The 20,699-nt window shown below is 36.3% G+C and overlaps 1 protein-coding gene across 1 annotated transcript in view; it reads right to left on the bottom strand.

Annotated features, from left to right (window-relative positions):
- Positions 1 to 17,913: 17,913 nt before the first annotated feature.
- Positions 17,914 to 20,699, bottom strand: part of LOC133659635 (retinol dehydrogenase 11-like) — a 132,049-nt gene continuing 129,263 nt past the window's right edge. The window contains exon 6 of the mRNA XM_062062218.1: positions 17,914 to 18,224. The gene's annotated coding sequence lies outside the window, so the exon portion shown is untranslated. The remainder of the gene's footprint in view (positions 18,225 to 20,699) is intronic.

Here is a 20,699-nt window from a genome sequence, read left to right as displayed (position 1 = left end):
GAATTTCATGGCTGCAACACGTGCCAAAGTAGTTGGGAAAGGGCATGTTCACCACTGTGTTACATGGCCTTTCCTTTTAACAACACTCAGTAAACGTTTAGGAACACATTTTTTAAGCTTCTCAGGGGGAATTCTTTCCCATTCTTGCTTGATGTACAGCTTAAGTTGTTCAACAGTCCGGGGGTCTCCGTTGTGGTATTTTAGGCTTCATAATGTTCCACACATGTTCAATGGGAGACAGGTCTGGACTACAGGCAGGCCAGTCTAGTACCCACACTCTTTTACTATGAAGCCACGTTGATGTAACACGTGGCTTGGCATTGTTTTGCTGAAATAAGCAGGGGCGTCCATGGTAAAGTTGCTTGGATGGCAACATATGTTGCTCCAAAACCTGTATGTACCTTTCAGCATTAATGGTGCCTTCACAGATGTGTAAGTTACCCATGTCTTTGGCACTAATACACCCCCATACCATCACACATGCTGGCTTTTACACTTTGACCCTAGAACAATCCGGATGGTTATTTTCCTCTTTGGTCCGGAGGACACGACGTCCACAGTTTCCAAAAACCTTTTGAAATGTGGACTCGTCAGACCACAGAATACTTTTCAATTTTGTATCAGTCCATCTTAGATGAGCTCAGGCCCAGCGAAGCCGACGGCGTTTCTGGGTGTTGTTGATAAACGGTTTTCGCCTTGCAGATGTAGCGACCAACTGTAGTTACTGACAGTAGGTTTCTGAAGTGTTCCTGACCCCATGTGGTGATATCCTTTACACACTGATGTCGCTTGTTGATGCAGTACAGCCTGAGGGATGGAAGGTCACGGGCTTAGCTGCTTATGTGCAGTGATTTCTCCAGATTCTCTGAACCTTTTGATGATATTACGGACCGTAGATGGTGAAATCCCTAAATTCCTTGCAATAGCTGGTTGAGAAACGTTTTTCTTAAACTGTTCAACAATTTGCTCATGCATTTGTTGACAAAGTGGTGACCCTCGCCCCATCCTTGTTTGTGAATGACTGAGCATTTCATGGAATCTACTTTTATACCCAATCATGGCACCCACCTGTTCCCAATTTTCCTGTTCACCTGTGGGATGTTCCAAATAAGTGTTTGATGAGCATTCATCAACTTTATCAGTATTTATTGCCACCTTTCCCAACTTCTTTGTCACGTGTTGCTGGCATCAAACTCTAAAGTTGATGATTATTTGCAACAAAAAAAATGTTTATCAGTTTGAACATGAAATATGTTGTCTAAGTAGCATATTCAACTGAATATGGGTTGAAAATGATTTGCAAATCATTGTATTTCAGTTTATATTTACATCTAACACAATTTCCCAACTCATATGGAAACGGGGTTTGTAGTTACTATGGTCATCTAATTAGTTACTATGGTCATCTAATTAGTTACTATGGTAATCTACGTCACAGCAGCTCAGACGAGGCACCAAACAGTGTGGGTGGGAAGCGTTTCCACAGACGCAGAAGGAGACTTTCACAACAAAGTTCTAAAGCTTAGTAATATATCAGATATATCAGACTGTAGGTGGGTTTATTTTGTACCCTTCGCGTTCATATTTCACTGTTTTTTGCATTTTTGTTGCGTTTCACTTGATTGTAAAATATGTCGATCAAAAGGGGGTGTGACATTCATATTTTGTCAATATTCAGTGTTTTATCGTTCATAGAAAAATGTAAAATTCCATTACGTTTTTTAAGGCGGTCTGTCATAATGTTTTTAGTATTCAATCAAACATTATTGTGAGGTTTTGTATTAGTGTTCCTAAAAATAGATATACCGGCCCCCAGACACATTTTTTTCTCTAAATGTGGCCCCCGAGTCAAAATAATTGCCCAGGCCTGAGTTAGAACATCATGATGCAGCACAGTATTGATACAGGTCCAGTAACCTCGTTAACTCAGTGGGACACAAGTCACTTCTATCATCGATACTGTTGTTCCTCTCGATACCATGACCACCACTCATTGGAAAGATAAAACGCTTAATCAATGAATCAATCGATCCCGTTGGACTAGACCAGGACTGTTCAACTACATAATGAAGAGGGTCGCAGTTTCAAGACCCCTAAGACTTCGTTAGAAAAGTTCCACCTTTCCTTTGAGACTGCTTTTACTCTTTTACAAAGTAAACACAGCGACTTTCACACTGCACTGTTAATAAATGCATTATTCATTTCCGCTAGTCCTTTCTAGCATGTGCAGCTAGAAAAATAGTTTAACAGCATGAAGAAACAGAAGCTCCAGAAGTTTTGTTGAGGACTGATGTTCCTTCTTTTGAATGATATTCCTTCCTGGGTTTTATTTCCCCACACTTCTTCCTTCAATAAGGTTTGCAAGACTGAAAATATAAATATGAAATAAACACGACATAAGTATCACATCCATTGTATATTTTACAAAAACAATAGAGAAGGTTTAGTGTTAATACATTCACACAAAGTACAGATTTGTATGCATATACAAAACCCAAAACCAGTGAAGTTGGCACGTTGTGTAAATGGTAAATAAAAACAGAATACAATGATTTGCAAATCCTTTACAACTTATATTTAATTGAATAGACTGCAAAGACAAGATACTTAACGGTCGAACTGGTAAACGTTGTTATTTTTGGCAAATATTAGCTCATTTGGAATTTGATGCCTGCAACATGTATCAAAAAAGCTGGCACAAGTGGCAAAAAAGACTGAGAAAGTTGAGGAATGCTCATCAAACACTTATTTGGAACATCCCACAGGTGAACAGGCTAATTGGGAACAGGTGGGTGCCATAATTGGGTATAAAAAGCAGCTTCCATGAAATGCTCAGTCATTCACAAACAAGGATGGGGCGAGGGACACCACTTTGTCAACAAATGTGTGAGCAAATTGTCCAACAGTTTAAGAACAACATTTCTCAACCAGCTATTGCAAGGAATTTAGGGATTTCACCATCTACGGTCCGTAATATCATCAAAAGTTTCAGAGAATCTGGAGAAATCACTGCACGTAAGCGATATTACGGACCTTCGATCCCTCAGTACTGCATCAAAAAGCGACATCAGTGTGTAAAGGATATCACCGCATGGGCTCAGGAACACTTTAGAAAACCACTGTCAGTAACTACAGTTGGTCGCTACATCTGTAAGTGCAAGTTAAAACTCTACTGTGCAAAGCCATTTATCAACAACACCCCGAAACTCCGCCGGCTTCGCTGGGCCTGAGCTCATCTAAGATGGACTGATGCAAAGTGTAAAAGTGTTCTGTGGTCTGACGAGTCCACATTTCAAATTGTTTTTGATAACTGTAGACGTCGTGTCCTCCGGAACAAAGAGGAAAAGAACCATCCGGATTGTTCTAGGTGCAAAGTTGAAAAGCCAGCAACTGTGATGGTATGGGGGTGTATTAGTGCCCAAGGCATGGGTAACTTACACATCTGTGAAGGCACCATTAATGCTGAAAGGTACATACAGGTTTTGGAGCAACATATGTTGCCATCCAAGCAACGTTATCATGGACGCCCCTGCTTATTTCAGCAAGACAATGCCAAGCCATGTGTTACAACAGCGTGGCTTCATGGTAAAAGAGTGCGGGTACTAGACTGGCCTGCCTGTAGTCCAGACCTGTCTCCCATTGAAAATGTGTGGCGCATTATGAAGCCTAAAATACCACAACGGAGACCCCCGGACTGTTAAACAACTTAAGCTGTACATCAAGCAAGAATGGGAAAGAATTCCTCATGAAAAGCTTCAAAAATTGGTCTCCTCGGTTCCCAAACGTTTACTGAGTGTTGTTAAAAGGAAAGGCCATGTAACACAGTGGTAAAAATGCCCCTGTGCCAACTTTTTTGCAATGTGTTTCTGCCATTAAATTCTAAGTTAATGATTATTTGCACAAAAAAAATGAAGTTTCTCAGTTGCAACATTAAATATCTTGTCTTTGCAGTCTATTCAATTGAATATAAGTTGAAAAGGATTTGCAAATCACTGTATTCTGTTTTTATTTACGAATTACACAATGTGCCAACTTCACTGGTTTTGGGTTTTTTAAAACAGGCCCAACATCAGCGACCTCTGACCTCTACAAATGGACAAAATTCCAACAAACCCATACTGCTTGTTTTCCCAGCTCCTTGCAGCTGTTCCAATACCTAAGTCTGAAATGCTATATAAAAATACATTTTAAAAATCAATCCAACAAGTCTAATGTGATTGGATTATTGCTGTTCTTACAACATCATTGATCACCCCAGGTCTCCCCGAGAGGCGCTCGGCAGAGATTAACAGCGGAGATTGAAATTATTGATTATCGTGGAGGACCGTGAAGGCATCATGTGTCAACGCGTCCTGAAGAACCGTTTAAGAAGACAAAATATGCATTGTCTCATATTTACTTTGCATCATTAAAGTGGTCTGACCTGGTCCAACCTCAGTAGACTATAGGACCACACACACACACACACACACACACACACACACACACACACACACACACACACACACACACACACACACACACACACAGGTCTAACAATATCGCCATTTATCCTCTTGTCCGGACATAGAGGCACAATACGTGGATGCTGCAGTGTTTTCTGGGTAAACAACCCTGTCAGTCATCATGGAGGGGAAAAGAAAAAAGGGAAGATTTCAAATTCCTTAAGTTGGGAGTGAGCCTTTTCTAATATTTTGACCTTCGCATGTTCTGCAGTCGGGTTGTACACACACACACACACACACACACACACACACACACACACACACACACACACACACATTCTTGTATATCTTGAGACCTCCGAAAAATGCCTCCCTCTTTAGGACCAGCCTTTCTAGATATATAGAGATTTGTATTTACAACATTAATAATATATACATACTATGCAAATATGAAAAAGTTTAATGTGAAAAATTAGTTGGAATTTCACAAGAAAAACTTAAAATTTTGGCAGTAATATAATAAAAAGTCTAAATTTTACTCAACGCAAGTCAAATTTTAGAAAAACTGAACATTTGTGCAATATTATGATAAAAGTTGGAATTTTACTCAATAACAGTCGCAATTTTACAAGAAAAGCTTAAACTTTTGGCATTTTAATTAAAAGAGTTGTAATTTTACTCGACAAAAGTCACAATTTTATAAGAAAACTTTAAAATTTTGGCAATGTTACAATAATAATCGGAATTGTATTTGGCAAACTTATGGCAAAAGTCATAATTTTATTCCAAAAATGTCACTATTTTACAAGACCAACAAAAAAATTGGCAATATTGTGATAAAAGTCAGAATTTTATATGAGAAATGTCACCATTTTGCATTAAAAAATAATAATTTAACATAAAAAAGTAAGAACCTTACGAGAAAATATTGCAATATTACAGAAACAGAAAGAATATGAGAAATTGTTCCCAATCTTATAAGAAAAAAGTCGACACATTGTGAGAAAAAGACTGCTTTTAGTTAATTTATTTATATACTTGTTTTTTGTAATTGTTTTTTAATCTTCATTATTTACTTCAAGTAATTACAGTATGTCTCTATATACATCTTTATTTTTATTTTTTTTATTAATTTTGGTCAAAGGGGGCACACACACCAACATACGTTGGCCACATGGGGACCACTTCAAATTTTTACACACACTTGTTATTTCATAGGTTGGCCAGAGGGGGAGCACTTTTAAAACCGACACATAGTCAATTTGAAAAATCCCTCTTTTTTGGGACAACTCTCATTTTGATAGATTTCACCACCAGGGGCGAAAATGAGATCTCTATTTTTTTGTGTTTTGTAATGTGCTTAAGGCCGATGACAAAGGAGTCACGGACCACAGATGGCCCCTGTGCCGCACTTTGGGCAACCCAGCTGTAGAAGCTAACTGTTAATGGCCACTATAGTCTTAGTACCGTAGTGTATTTGTTCATCCTATGGTCACATATGGGATGTGGGTTGTCTTACGTCAGCACCGGAAGTCGTAAAATCAGCTGTTCACCTGTCGGGTTTTTCGGGGATGAATAGGGACGTCCTTCTTTAGCTGCCGTCTTGTTTTATCATATATTGCTGCCTTTCACCTGTCAATGTTTACTTTTGTTTGCACATTAAATCAACAAAAAAAATCCTGACTTTGGAGCAATGTTCACAGACTCTAGTATTTGGCTCTCTAATAGATGCAATGCTTTTCCGTATTGGGACCATGAAATATGTCCTAACTTGTTCACACCTCCTCATATGGAAGCTACTTTTCCTTGTTGATGTCTCTAGAAGGGTAGAAATACAAGAACACACACACAATAATACATCATTTTTTCTGCCGTTATCTTTGCGCTTGTGTTGGATTAGATGGCGTCCCTAATGAAGTGTCTGCTGACTGGACGTGTCATCAAAGCGGGACGAGCCCCCACATGTGTGGCCGTAAACAGATTTAGCTGTACCTGGTACAGAAGTCCACACCTACCCTGGGGCTCATCCACCAGCAGGCTAACTAATTAGCTAATGACCCGCTAATGGGGTGAGCAGTCGCCGGCCCTTTAAGGCGGGAAATGGCTGCTCAGCGTCAGCAACTGTCATCAAAGTCTCCAGCGGCGTTGCACCTTCGCTCGTTCGCAAACTCTCCTGTCCTCCAGTCTCGGAGAGAAAGAAGACATTTCAAAGGACGTCTGAGAAAGACACACACACACACACACACACACACACATACACACACACACACACCCTTTTAAGAGATATCCTCGCCTTCCCAATTAGGCTTCTAATTTGGATAATGGAGCATTAATGGAGAACACGGCTGCTGAACACCCGAACTCAGCACAATGTAGTCCTCCACACACACACACACACACACACACACACACACACACACACACACACACACACACACACACACACACACACACACACACACACACACACACACACACATTCTTGTATTTGTTACCTTCTTGAAACCTGAGAAAAATGCCTACCACTTTAGGACCAGCCTTTCTAGATATATAAAGATGTGTATTTACAACATTAATAATATATACATACTATGCCATTATAAAAAAAAGCTTGTGAAAAATGAGTTGGAATTTCACAAGAAAAAGGTCACAATTCCACAAGTAAAACTTAGAATTTTGGCAGTATTATAATACAGGTTGTAGTTTTACTCAACGCAAGTCAAAATTTTACAAGAAAAACGGAACATTTGTGCAATATTATGATAAAAGTTGGAATTTTACTCAATAACAGTCGCAACTTTACAAGAAAAGCTTAACGTTTTGGCAATTTTATGAAAAGAGTCGTAATTTTACTCGACAAAAGTCACAATTGTGTCAAAACTTTAACATTTTGGCAATGTTATAATAATAATCGGAATTTCACTTGGCAAAAGTCATCATTTTACTCCAAAAAGTTCACTATTTTAACAAACAAAATTGGCAATATTGTGATAAAAGTCCGAATTTTATATGACAAATGTCATATAAATAATAATAATAATTTTACATAAAAAAGTAATAATTTTACGAGAGATTATTGCAATATTACAGAAACAGAAAGAATATGAGAAATTGTTCCCAATTTTATATGAAAAAAGTTGACACATTGTGAGGAAAATACTTATTTTAGTTAATTTATTTATTTTTTGTTTTTTAATTTACTTCAAGTTATTACACTATGTCTCTATATACATATTTAATTTTTTTTTTTAATTCATTTTGTCCAAAGGGGGCGCATTTCAATTTCTTACACACACTTGTTATTTCATATGTTGACCAGAGGGGGAACACTTTTAAAACCGACACACAGTCAATTTGAAAAAATCCCTCCTTTTTGGGACCACCCTCATTTTGATAGATTTCACCACCAGGGGTGCAAATGAGATCTCTATTTGTTCATCCTATGGTCACATATGGGACGCGAGTTGTCTTACGTCAGCACCGGAAGTCGTAAAATCAGCTGCTCACCCGGCGGGATTTTTTGGGGATGAATAGGGAAGTCCTTCTTTAGCTGCTGTCTTGTTTTATCATATATTGCTGCCTTTGCACCTGTCAATGTTTACTTTTGTATACACATTAAATCAACAAAAATCCTGACTTTGGAGCAATGTTCACAGACTCTAGTATTTGGCTCTCTATTAGATGCAATGCTTTTCCGTATTGGGACCATGATTTCGGTCCTAACTTGTTCACACCTCCTCATATGGAAGCTACTTTTCCTTGTTGATGTCTCAAGAAGGGTAGAAATACAAGAACACACACACACACACACACACACACACACACACACACACACACTAAGCCTCCCCACTCCAACCCCAATACAACACACAGATTAGATTTCACTAACAATAGTATCAGAATGACCCTCTTAAAACAAACACACATACACCTGAAGTCGAAGCCTTGAAACAATCCGAAATGTGAACTCTGTATAAAATATGCCTCTAAAACAGTGCTGGGCAAATATTTTGACTCGGGGGGCCACATTGAGGGAAAAAATTTGTCTGGGGGGGCCAATATGTAGTTTCCCCGAAGTCGGTGCGTTGCTTAACTTCCAGTGTGGCAGTTGCATCCTTTTTTAGCGTAAAGTTGTGTTTTGGCTTTGTATTATTGTGTTGGGTTGTTTGTATTTGGTATGGCTTTTGCATTCGTGCTGTAGCTGAAAGTTGTTGTGCTGTAAATAATGACATGCCCTGTTTTACACTGCACACCAAATCTGATTTTTTTACAGATAGGATTTTTTTTGACCAGTTGAAACGCTCCAAAGTGCTTCAAATCTGCTCTTTTGACATCGGATTCAGGCCGCATCAGGAGGTTGTCCAAATGCGATTGGAATCTGATCTTTTCAAATGTGACTTCAGTCTAAACGGCAATCCGACCAGAATGTGACACACTTACGTGACTTTTTTGCCAGCTTTGGGTGAGCTACGTCATTCGTGAAAGACACAGCCCGCCAGAGGAAGTGGATACTTCATCACAACATCCGGTTTCTGTGAGCAAAGTCTTTTTTCCGACGGACTAATTTTTGGTACATCACAAATCAATAGTGCGCAAACAATAGGCTATATGTAATATATTCTTTGATTCCGAAGAAACAGCGATTGTTGTGGTGTATTTACTTACATGTTACGTACATTGCGTAAGTTGTTTACGTACCGTATTTTTCGGAGTATAAGTTGCACCGGCCGAAAATGCATAATAAAGAAGGAAAAAAACATATATAAGTCGCACTGGAGTATAAGTCGCATTTTTTGGGGAAATTTATTTGATAAAAGCCAACACCAAGAATAGACATTTGAAAGAAAATTTAAAATAAATAAAGAATAGTGAACAACAGGCTGAATAAGTGTACGTTATATGAGGCATAAATAACCAACTGAGAACGTGCCTGGTATGTTAACGTAACATATTAGTAAGAGTCATTCAAATAACTATAACATATAGAACATGCTATACGTTTACCAAACAATCTGTCACTCCTAATCGCTAAATCCCATGAAATCTTATACGTCTAGTCTCTTACGTGAATGAGCTAAATAATATTATTTGGTATTTTACGTTAATGTGTTAATCATTTGACACATAAGTCGCTCCTGAGTATAAGTCGCACCCCCGGTCAAACTATGAAAAAAACTGCGATTTATAGTCTGAAAAATACGGTAAGTGGGAAAAAAATTTAAACTAACGCACTTCCACGTTGATGTCCGTGTCTCCTCTACTTAACAGCCAAAAAAAGATTAGAACCCTCCGAAATATATTTCACTATATACTATATTTTCCGGAATATAAGGCGCACTTAAAATCCTTTTTTTTCCTCAAAACTCGACAGTGCGCCTTATAACCCGGTGCGCCTAATGTATGGAATAATTCTGGTTTTGCTTACCGGCCTCGAAGCAATTTTATTCCGTACATGGTGTAATGATAAGTGTGACCAGTAGATGGCAGTCAGACATAAAAGATACGTGTAGACTGCTCTATGATGGCAACATGACTCAAGTAAACAACAGCAACATTTTCTATGTTCCATTGAAAACATAGAACATTACACACGGCGCTCAAAAATCTATCAAAATGTTTTAGTACGACTTTGGTAAGCTATGAAGCAGCACCGCTTGATGTGCTTCAACATAGGAGTATTATTATGGTGTGTGTATAAGATAAGACATTATCTGGCGTTTTGTTTCGCAATATTATGCAAAAGCAACTGTTCTTACCTTCTGGTACCTGCTGATCTGTATTTGGGATCTGCATAAATACTGAAAAATAGCGCGTGACCGCCTTTGTGGTCCGTGCCGACACCGTAGTCGATAAGCTTTTCTTTTTCTCTATCTTCTTGTTATGGGACATTCATCCTCCGCTGTTGCCATTTCTAACATAAAGTAGTGTAAAGTTCTTACTTATATTTGTCAGTAAACTCGCCATGAAAGTACTAAAACATACCGGTGTAGTGAGTTTACATTATCCACTCAAGGAACTTTAGTTATTAGAGAGTTCCGGTCGGACGGTTTTTCATGGGACACATTTCCGTTATTGATTGAAGTAAAGTCTGAATGTCATTAAAAAAACAGTTAGCTCTATCTTTTGACACTTGTTCCACTCCCGTCCTTGCACGCTACACCGCTACAACAAAGATGACGGGGAGAAGACGCTGCCGAAGGTGAGCCACGTAAATAAGACCGCCCACAAAACGGCGCATTCGGGAGCGACTGTCAGAAAGCGGCTTGAAGAATGATCTGTAAAACATCATCTATGCAACATTTTGACCAAAAACCACCATTACATGTTATGTAGACCACAAGGAAGTATTTTACATTTAGAAAAAAATAATGATAATATGACTCCTTTAATGCGCCCTATAATCCAGTGCGCCTTATATATGAAAAAGATCAAAAATAGACCATTCATCGGCAGTGCGCTTTATAATCTGGTGCGCCCTATGGTCCAGAAAATACGGTACATCCATACATTATATTACTTTCATTTATTTTCACGTAAAAAAAACCACTCTTTTTTAAGGGGAACTGCACTTTTAGGTGAATTTTGTCTATCGTTCAAAACCAAAATGTGGCTAATAGGAGTTAACATTGTAGCCTTCAAAGCCCTCTAAAAAAATCTCAAAACCCTCCATCAACGTTTTATATACACACTTCAAGTATATATATATATATATATATATATATATATATATATATATATATAAAATGCAGTAACAAACACATTTATAAAAATATGTCAAATGTACAACATTTATCATATTTTGGTCTTTTTATGCATTACCGGAACATCTTCCCTGAGAGCATTTATTTCTGTTTCCATAGCAGCGCACTTCCGACTTCTGGCAACAAATGTGTGTTCCTACTTCCGTAAATAAACGCGAGTGTGTTGTAATCATGGCAGACTTGGTAACAGACGACGAAGGCTGCTATTTTTGGACAAATGAGGATTCACAACCTTATCTTTTTGAAGCTGAATATACGGAGAATGAACTGCTGCTTATAGAAGCGAGCACGAAGAGAAGGTGAAACGTTGGAGCAGACGGAAGCCGACAGGTGAGGTCAGCCTGACTTGATGGTGTACATTTGGAACTTGGAGCCAAGCTCTGAATGAAAGGTGTGCTTACCCAAAATGAACTCGAAATAAATTTGCAAATATTTTTTTTTTACTGTCAGAAAATTGCTTTTTAGTTGCAAATAGTTTTTTACATGCAGAAAAAAAATTTTTTTACTTACGAATCATTTTTTTACTTGCAGAACATTGTTTTTTAGTTGCTAATTGTTTTTTAATTGCAGAAAATTCTTTTTTTTTTTTTTTGCGAATCGTTATTTTACTTGCAAAAAATTTGTTTTATACTTGCAATTTCTCACTTTTGTACTTACAGAAAATTGCTTTTTCGTGGCAAATCGTTTTTTACTTGCAGAAAATGTTTTTTTGTTGTGGTTGCAAAGAATGTTTTTTTTTTTACTTGCGGAAAATTGTTTCTTTACTTGTAGAAAATGGGTTTTATACTTGCAAATATATTTTTTTACTGCCAGCTTTTTAGTGCCAAATCGTTTTTTATTTGCAGAAAATTGTTTTGTACTTGCAAATCGTTTTTTACTTGCAGAAAATTGTTTTTTACATGCTAATCATTTTTATACTTGCAGAAAATTGGTTTGATACTTGCAAATCGTTTCTTTGTTTGCAGAAAATTGGTTTTATAATTGCAAAATTTTTTTTTTTACTTTCAGAAATATGCTATTGAGTGGCAAATTGTTAATTTGCAGAAAATTGTTTTTTTTACTTTTGAATCGTTGTTTTACTTGAAGAAAATTGTTCATTAGTTGCAAATAATTTTTATACTTGCAGAAATTAGTTTTTTTTAGTTGCAAATCATTTTTATACTTGCAGAAAATAGGTTTTATAGTTGCAAATCTTTTTTTTTTTTTTCAAAAACGTATTTTTTAGTTTGTTATCATTTGTTACTTGCACAAAATATTAGGTTTTTTTTTTTACTTAGGAATCTTATTTTTTTTTGCAATTAAAGGAAATTGTTTTTATACTTACGAATCATTTTTTACTTGCAGAATTTTTTTTTTATTTGCAATCATTTTTTTACTTGCAGAAAGTTGTTTTTTTTAAACCTGTGAATTGTTTTCTTACTTATAGAAATTGTTTTTTTTTTGTTGCAAATCATTTTTATACTTGCAGAAAATTGGTTTGACACTTGCAAATTATTTATTTTTTTACTTTCAGAAATATGCTTTTTAGTGGCAAATCGTTAATTTGCAGAACTTTTTTTTTTTTAACTTTCGAATCGTTGTTTTACTTGAAGAAAATTGTTTATTAGTTGCAAATAATTTTTATACTTGCAGAAAATAGTTTTTTTTTGTTGCAAATCATTTTTATACTTGCAGAAAATTGGTTTTATAGTTGCAAATTTTTTTATTTTTTTTTTAAACGTATTTTTTAGTTTTTTATCATTTGTTACTTGCAGAAAATGTTGGGGTTTTTTGACTTAGGAATCGGGTTTATTTTTTGCAATGCAAGGAGATTGTTTTTATACTTACGAATCATTTTTTACTTGCAGAATTTCTTTTTAGCAGCAATAATTTTTTTACTTGCAGAAATTTGTTTTTTTTAACCTGTGAATTGTTTTCTTACTTGCAGAAATTTTTTTTTTTTTACTTGCAAATCATTTTTATACTTGCAGAAAATTGGTTTTATAGTTGCAAATCTTTTTTTTAATTTCAAAAACTTGTTTTTTAGTTGCAAATCATTTGCCACTTGCAGAAAATGCTGTTTTTTTTTAACTTAGGAATCTTTTTTTTTTTTTTTGCAATTCAAGGAAATTGTTTTTATACTTACGAATCTCTTTTTACTTGCAGAATTTTTTTTTATTACCAACAAGTTTTTTACTTGCAGAAATTTTTATTTTTTTTAACTTGTGAATTGTTTTCTTACTTGCAGGAAATATTTTTTTTTAGTTGCAAATCATTTTTATACTTTCAGAAAATTGGTTTTATAGTTGCAAATCATTTGTCACTTGCAGAAAATGCAGTTTGTTTTTTTACTTAGGAATCTGTTTGGGGTTTTTTTGCAATTCAAGGAAATTGTTTTTATACTTACGAATCGTTTTTTACTTGCAGAATTTTTTTTTAATTACCAAATTTTTTATTTATTTGCAGAAAATAGTTTTTTTTAACTTGTGAATCGTTTAATTACTTGCCGATTATTTTTTTTAACTTGCTTATTGTCATTTTAAATGAAGAAATGTGTTTTGTTGTTTGTGGAGTTTCTATGGAGGATGAAAGTTTGATGAAAGTTTCTATGAAACTTAATTTCACTCCATACACAAGTCATTAGGAGAAAAACTCATTAAAAGGATGCAGACAGCCTGGGAACATTGGTTGCGTTGTTGAGAGGAGGATCAACACGGCGCCATCACACTTCTCCTTATCGCACTCACACACTCACACACACACACACACGCACACACACACACAGTGTATATGTGGACACGTGTGATACACAAACATGTGTGAACCGTCCAGTGACGCCTTCATGACGTCATTGTAATAAATGTGAAAATAAAAACGCTCTTTGAGTGAATTTTTTCCCACGCCTGAGCGCCATGAGGTCATCGCCCCGACTGAAGCGTGTCCTGGTGTTGTTGTCCTTAAGGCTCCTCCCATGATGCCTTGCAGTTTCCATAGCATGACGGCGCTGTGGCGACAGACATATCTGACGCTTTGACCCGTTTTAAGTCGAGCCCTCACACACACACACACACACACACACACACACACACGCACACACACACACACACACACACACGCACACACACACACACAGGCAGATAGTGTCAGTGGGCCAGTCTCCAGGCCCTGGATAAGGGGACCCCCTTAAAAAGAAGCCAGAGAGGATGCTCCAGTCCTCCTAATCTCCAGCCAGGCTCCATAAACACAACCGAGGCCTCGCGGAGCCTGCCGACTGCTCATGATGTCATCTCATATTCGGGAGGCGGAGTCTCCCGCCGGAGCAATGCTTGGCATGCGTGTGTTTGTGTCGCTTTATCGCGGATGACATTTTTAAAAGACAACGTTGTTATTATTGTCTCGGGGAGCCGGGGGCCCTGTGGTTGGTCGGCGGCGAGCGTCAATTGATTGTGAGTCGGCACGAGCTGATAAGAGTCGGAGCCGGCCCAAAGCAGGCCGGCGGTCTGTTAGCATTCCTGACGGTTCTGCATATCCTGCTCCCTCACACGCACGCACATTCAAATCGGAGAAAAGTTCAAGTCAAATTTGAACTTTCTAAATTAGAATACAATTCCACTGCATTAAGGGCTCACTGGAGCTTTTTCAAAAATGCGTGAAAATGGAAAAAGATGGCAGAAAAAACATATTTATTGTGTTAATATATTTTCTGTAAACATGACACAAACCTTCCTAATTGTTAGATATCCCACTGTTTATGTTAAACACGCTTCACTGATGAGTTATTTGGCGAGTGCACTTTTTTCCTGCTAATTTTGTCTGTCCTTGAACTCACCGTAGTTTGTTTACATGTACAACTTTCTCAGACGCTGCCACAGAAAGACGTGTTTTATGCCACTCCTTCTTTGTCTCGTTTTGTCCACCAAACGTTTTATGCTGTGCGTGAATGCACACTTTGTTGATGTTATTGACATATTTGGTCAGTGCAAGACTGCGAGCTAATTGATGCTAACATGCTATTTAGGCTAGCTGTTTGTACATATTGCATCATTATGCCTAGTTTGTAGGTATATTTGAGCTCATTTAATTTCCTTCACTTATGTCCTCTGTGTATTTAATTTATATTTGCATGTCTCATGACACATTATCTGTATGTAATATTGGCTGCATTTCTGATAGTTGTTTGTGCGCCATGTTGTTCCAGACCACAGCAAACGTTACCCAGCTTGCAAAGATTGTAATAAATCCATTAAAAAAAGACAACCTGCTGTTTCCTTTAACTTGGACACACACATCTATACCTTTGGCCATTCTAAGCCCGTCATTTCCAGGAGTTATCTCACCCTCTGAGAAGTTTTACTAATGTTTTCCAATGTTGTAAAAATGTGTAGAATAAATATTACATTTCAACATTTCTGTCAACGAAGATTTGCGTCAGCCTGCGACACAAATATAGACACTTACATCATGTGTTGCCTTCATTATAACACTTACATAAGACATTTAAAGTCATTTTGATAGCAGGCTAATATAGCTAATATAGACACTTACATCATGTGTTGCCTTCATTATAACACTTACATAAGACATTTAAAGTCATTTTGATAGTAGGCTAATATAGCTAATATAGACACTTACATCATGTGTTGCCTTCATTATAACACTTATATAAGGCTTTTACAGTAATTTTGATAGTAGGCTAATACAGCTAATATATACACTTACATCATGTGTTGCCTTCATTATAACAATTATAAAAGACTTTTAAAGTCATTTTGATAGTAGGCTAATATAGCTAATATAGACACTTACATCATGTGTTGCCTTCATTATAACACTTATATAAGACTTTTACAGTAATTTTGATAGTAGGCTAATACAGCTAATATAGACACTTAAAACATGTGTTGCCTTCATTATAACACTTATATAAGACTTTTAAAGTCATTTTGATAGTAGGCTAATATAGCTAATATAGACACTTACATCATGTGTTGCCTTCATTATAACACTTATATAAGGCTTTTAAAGTCATTTTGATAGTAGTCTAATATAGCTAATATAGACACTTACATCATGTGTTGCCTTCATTATAACACTTATATAAGACTTTTAAAGTCATTTTGATAGTAGGCTAATATAGCTAATATAGACACTTACATCATGTGTTGCCTTCATTATAACACTTATATAAGGCTTTTACAGTAATTTTGATAGTAGGCTAATACAGCTAATATAGACACTTACATCATGTGTTGCCTTCATTATAACAATTATAAAATACTTTTAAAGTCATTTTGATAGTAGGCTAATACAGCTAATATAGACACATCATGTGTTGCCTTCATTATAACACTTATATAAGGCTTTTACAGTAATTTTGATAGTAAGCTAATACAGCTAATATAGACACTTACATCATGTGTTGCTTTCATTATAACAATTATAAAAGACTTTTAAAGTAATTTTGATAGTAGGCTAATATAGCTAATATAGACACTTACATCATGTGTTGCCTTCATTATAACACTTATACAGTATAAGGCTTTTACAGTAATTTTGATAGTAGGCTAATACAGCTAATATAGACACTTACATCATGTGTTGTCTTCATTATAACACTTATATAAGACTTTTAAAGTCATTTTGATAGTAGGCTAATACAGCTATTATAGTCACTTACATCATGTGTTGCCTTCATTATAACACTTATATAAGACTTTTAAAGTAATTTTGATAGTAGGCTAATATAGCCAATATAAACACTTACATCATGTGTTGCCTTCATTATAACACTTATATAAGACTTTTAAAGTCATTTTGATAGTAGGCTAATATAGCTAATATAGACGCTTACATCATGTGTTGCCTTCATTATAACACTTACATACGACTTTTAAAGTCATTTTGATAGTTGGCTAATATAGCTAATATAGACACTTACATCATGTGTTGCCTTCATTATAACACTTATATAAGACTTGTACGGTAATTTTGATAGTAGGCTAATATAGCTAATATAGACACTTACATCATGTGTTGCCTTCATTATAACACTTATATAAGACTTTTAAAGTAATTTTGATAGTAGGCTAATATAGCCAATATAAACACTTACATCATGTGTTGCCTTCATTAAAACACTTATATAACACTTTTAAAGTCATTTTGATAGTAGGCTAATATAGCTAACATATAGACACTTACATCATGTGTTGCCTTCATTATAACACTTACATACGACTTTTAAAGTCATTTTGATAGTAGGCTAATATAGCTAATATAGACACTTACATCATGTGTTGCCTTCATTATAACACTTATATAAGACTTTTACGGTAATTTTGATAGTAGGCTAATACAGCTAATATAGACACTTATAACATGTGTTGCCTTCATTATAACACTTATATAAGACTTTTAAAGTCATTTTGATAGTAGGCTAATATAGCTAATATAGACACATCATGTGTTGCCTTCATTATAACAATTATATAAGACTTTTAAAGTCATTTTGATAGTAGGCTAATATAGCTAATATAGACACATCATGTGTTGCCTTCATTATAACACTTATATACGACTTTTAAAGTAATTTTGATAGTAGGCTAATATAGCTAATATAGACACTTACATCATGTGTTGCCTTCATTATAACACTTATATACGACTTTTAAAGTCATTTTGATAGTAGGCTAATATAGCTAATATAGACACTTACATCATGTGTTGCCTTCATTATAACACTTATATAAGACTTTTAAGTTTTTGCTGCTCCAGACAGATAGTTTTTTTGTATTTTTGGTCCAATATGGCTCTTTCAACATTTAGGTTAGTGTTTCGTTCCCCTATAATTGTGATTTAGTTTCTGTTCCTTGGTTACGTTTGGTTGCTAGGAGCCCTGATTGTACACACCTGCTTCTGATAAGCGATCAGGAGACTCACCTGCCCTCGATGGCTGATCAGAGAACGTTCCATGCGAGTGTCAACCTCCCTTCCTCGCTGGTCCATTGTTCGCCTCACGTGACTCCATCACCATGCTAAACTGAAACATTAACGTTATTATTATCAACATTAACAAACGTACAAATTCCCATATGACAAATTTCCATATGTTTGGACGTCTTTTTGAGGCGCTTAACATGCACAAAAAGTCCCCAAATTTTGCTGGCGCCTCAGAAAAAGTGAAAATGTTTATATTTTTGGTATACTGAATATGAAATTTCTGAATTGGCTCTATAGCGCCACCTTTAAAATTGGAAAAAATGTACCCCTACCAGTTTCACGTATCGACACAGAAATGGCAGGAGAGGTCTACCATGATGGTTCGCACATAAAAGTCCCAGGAACCCATAACTGAAAACAAACAGGAAGTCGGACATCTTTTTTGGCATGTTTTTGGCAATTTTTTGGCAAAAAAAAAAAGGTTGTAATTTAACAAACTCCTGCTACGGACTTTAGCCAAATGAGTCACGGTTAAAATTACAGATACCACACATTTAGGCGATGATAAATTGCGAACACATTTTGCCTATGCCATAAAATGTGGGCGTGGCATGGCGCCAAACTTTGCTCTGATGGATTTTGACTATTTTTCGGCAAAAGAAAAAAGTTGTACTTTTACGAACTCCTTCTAGGAACTTTGGCTAAATGATTAGCGGTTAAAATAACATATACTACACATATAGGCGATGATAAATTGTGAACACATTTTGCCTACGCCATATGATGTGGGCGTGGCATGGCGCCAAACTTTGCTCTGATGGTTTTTGGCCATTTTTCGGCCAAACAAAAAAGGTCGTAATTTAACAAACTCCTCCTACGGACTTTGGCCAAATGAGTCACGGTTAAAATTACAGATACTACACATATAGGCGATGATAAATTACGAACAACATTTTCCTACGTCATAAAATGTGGGCGTGGTATGGCGCCAAACTTTGCTCTGATGGTTTTTGGCAATTTTTCGGCAAAAATAAGGTCGTAATTTAACAAACTCCTTCTAGGGACTTTGGCTAAATGATTAGCAGTTAAAATTACAAATACTACACATATAGGCGATGATAAATTGCGAAAAAGATTTTCCTACGTCATAAAATGTGAGCGTGGCATGGCGCCAAACTTTGCTCTGATGGTTTTTGGCAATTTTTCGGCAAAAAAAAAAGGTTGTGATTTAACAAACTCCTCCTGCGGACTTCGGCCAAATGAGTAACGGTTAAAATTACAGATACTACACATATAGGCGATGATAAATTGCGAACAAATTTTGCCTTCACCATAAAATGTGGGCGCCAAACTTTGCTCTGATGGATTTTGGTAATTTTTCGGCAAAAAAAAAGGTCGTAATTTAACAAACTCATCCTACGGACTTTGGCCAAATGAGTTTCGGTTAAAATTACAGATACTATACATATAGGCGATGATAAATTACGAACAACATTTTCCTACGTCATAAAATGTGGGCGTGGCATGGCGGCAAACTTTGCTCTGATGGTTTTTGGCCATTTTTCGGCCAAAAAAAAAGGTCGTAATTTTACAAACTCCTCCTATGGACTTTGGCCAAATGAGTCACGGTTAAAATTACAGAAACTACACATATAGGCGATGATAAATTGCGAAAATATTTTGCCTACGTGATAAAATGTGGGCATGGCATGGCGCCAAACTTTGCTCCGATGGATTTTGACTATTTTTCGTAAAAAAAAAAGGTTGTACTTTAACGAACTCCTTCTAGGAACTTGGGCTAAATGACTAGCGGGTAAAATTACATATACCACACATATATGCGATGATAAATTGCGAATAACATTTTCCTACATCATATGATGTGGGCGTGGCGTGGCGCCAAACTTTGCTCTGATGGTTTTTGGCCATTTTTGGGCAAAACAAAAAAAGGTTGTGATTTAACAAACTCCTCCTACGGACTTTGGCCAAATGAGTCACGGTTAAAATTACAAATACTACACATATAGGCGATGATAAATTGCGAACAACATTTCCCTACATCATAAAATGTGGGCGTGACATGGCGCCAAACTTTGCTCTGATGGTTTTTGGCAATTTTTCAGCAAAAAAAAAAAGGTTGTGATTTAACAAACTCCTCCCACGGACTTTAGCCAAATGAGTCACGGTTAAAATTCCAGATACTACACATATAGGCGATGATAAATTACGAACAACATTTTCCTACGCCATAAAATGTGGGCGTGGCATGGTGCCAAACTTTGCTCCGATTGATTTTTACTATTTTTCGGCAAAAAAACAAAAGTTCTACTTTTCCGAACTCCTTCTAGAGACCTTGGCTAAATGATTAGCGGTTAAAATTACAGATACTACACATATAGGCGATGATAAATTGCGAATAACATTTTCCTACGTCATATGATGTGGGTGTGGCATGGCGCCAAACTTTGTTCTGATGGTTTTTGGCCATTTTTCGGCAAAAAAAAATAAAAATCGTAATTTAACAAACTCCTCCTACGGACTTTGGCCAAATGAGTCACGGTTACAATTACAGATA

This window comes from Entelurus aequoreus, linkage group LG11 (genome assembly GCF_033978785.1).
Source record: "Entelurus aequoreus isolate RoL-2023_Sb linkage group LG11, RoL_Eaeq_v1.1, whole genome shotgun sequence".
Classification (NCBI taxonomy): Eukaryota; Metazoa; Chordata; class Actinopteri; order Syngnathiformes; family Syngnathidae; genus Entelurus; species Entelurus aequoreus.
This window is presented reverse-complemented; position numbering and strand designations above follow the sequence as displayed.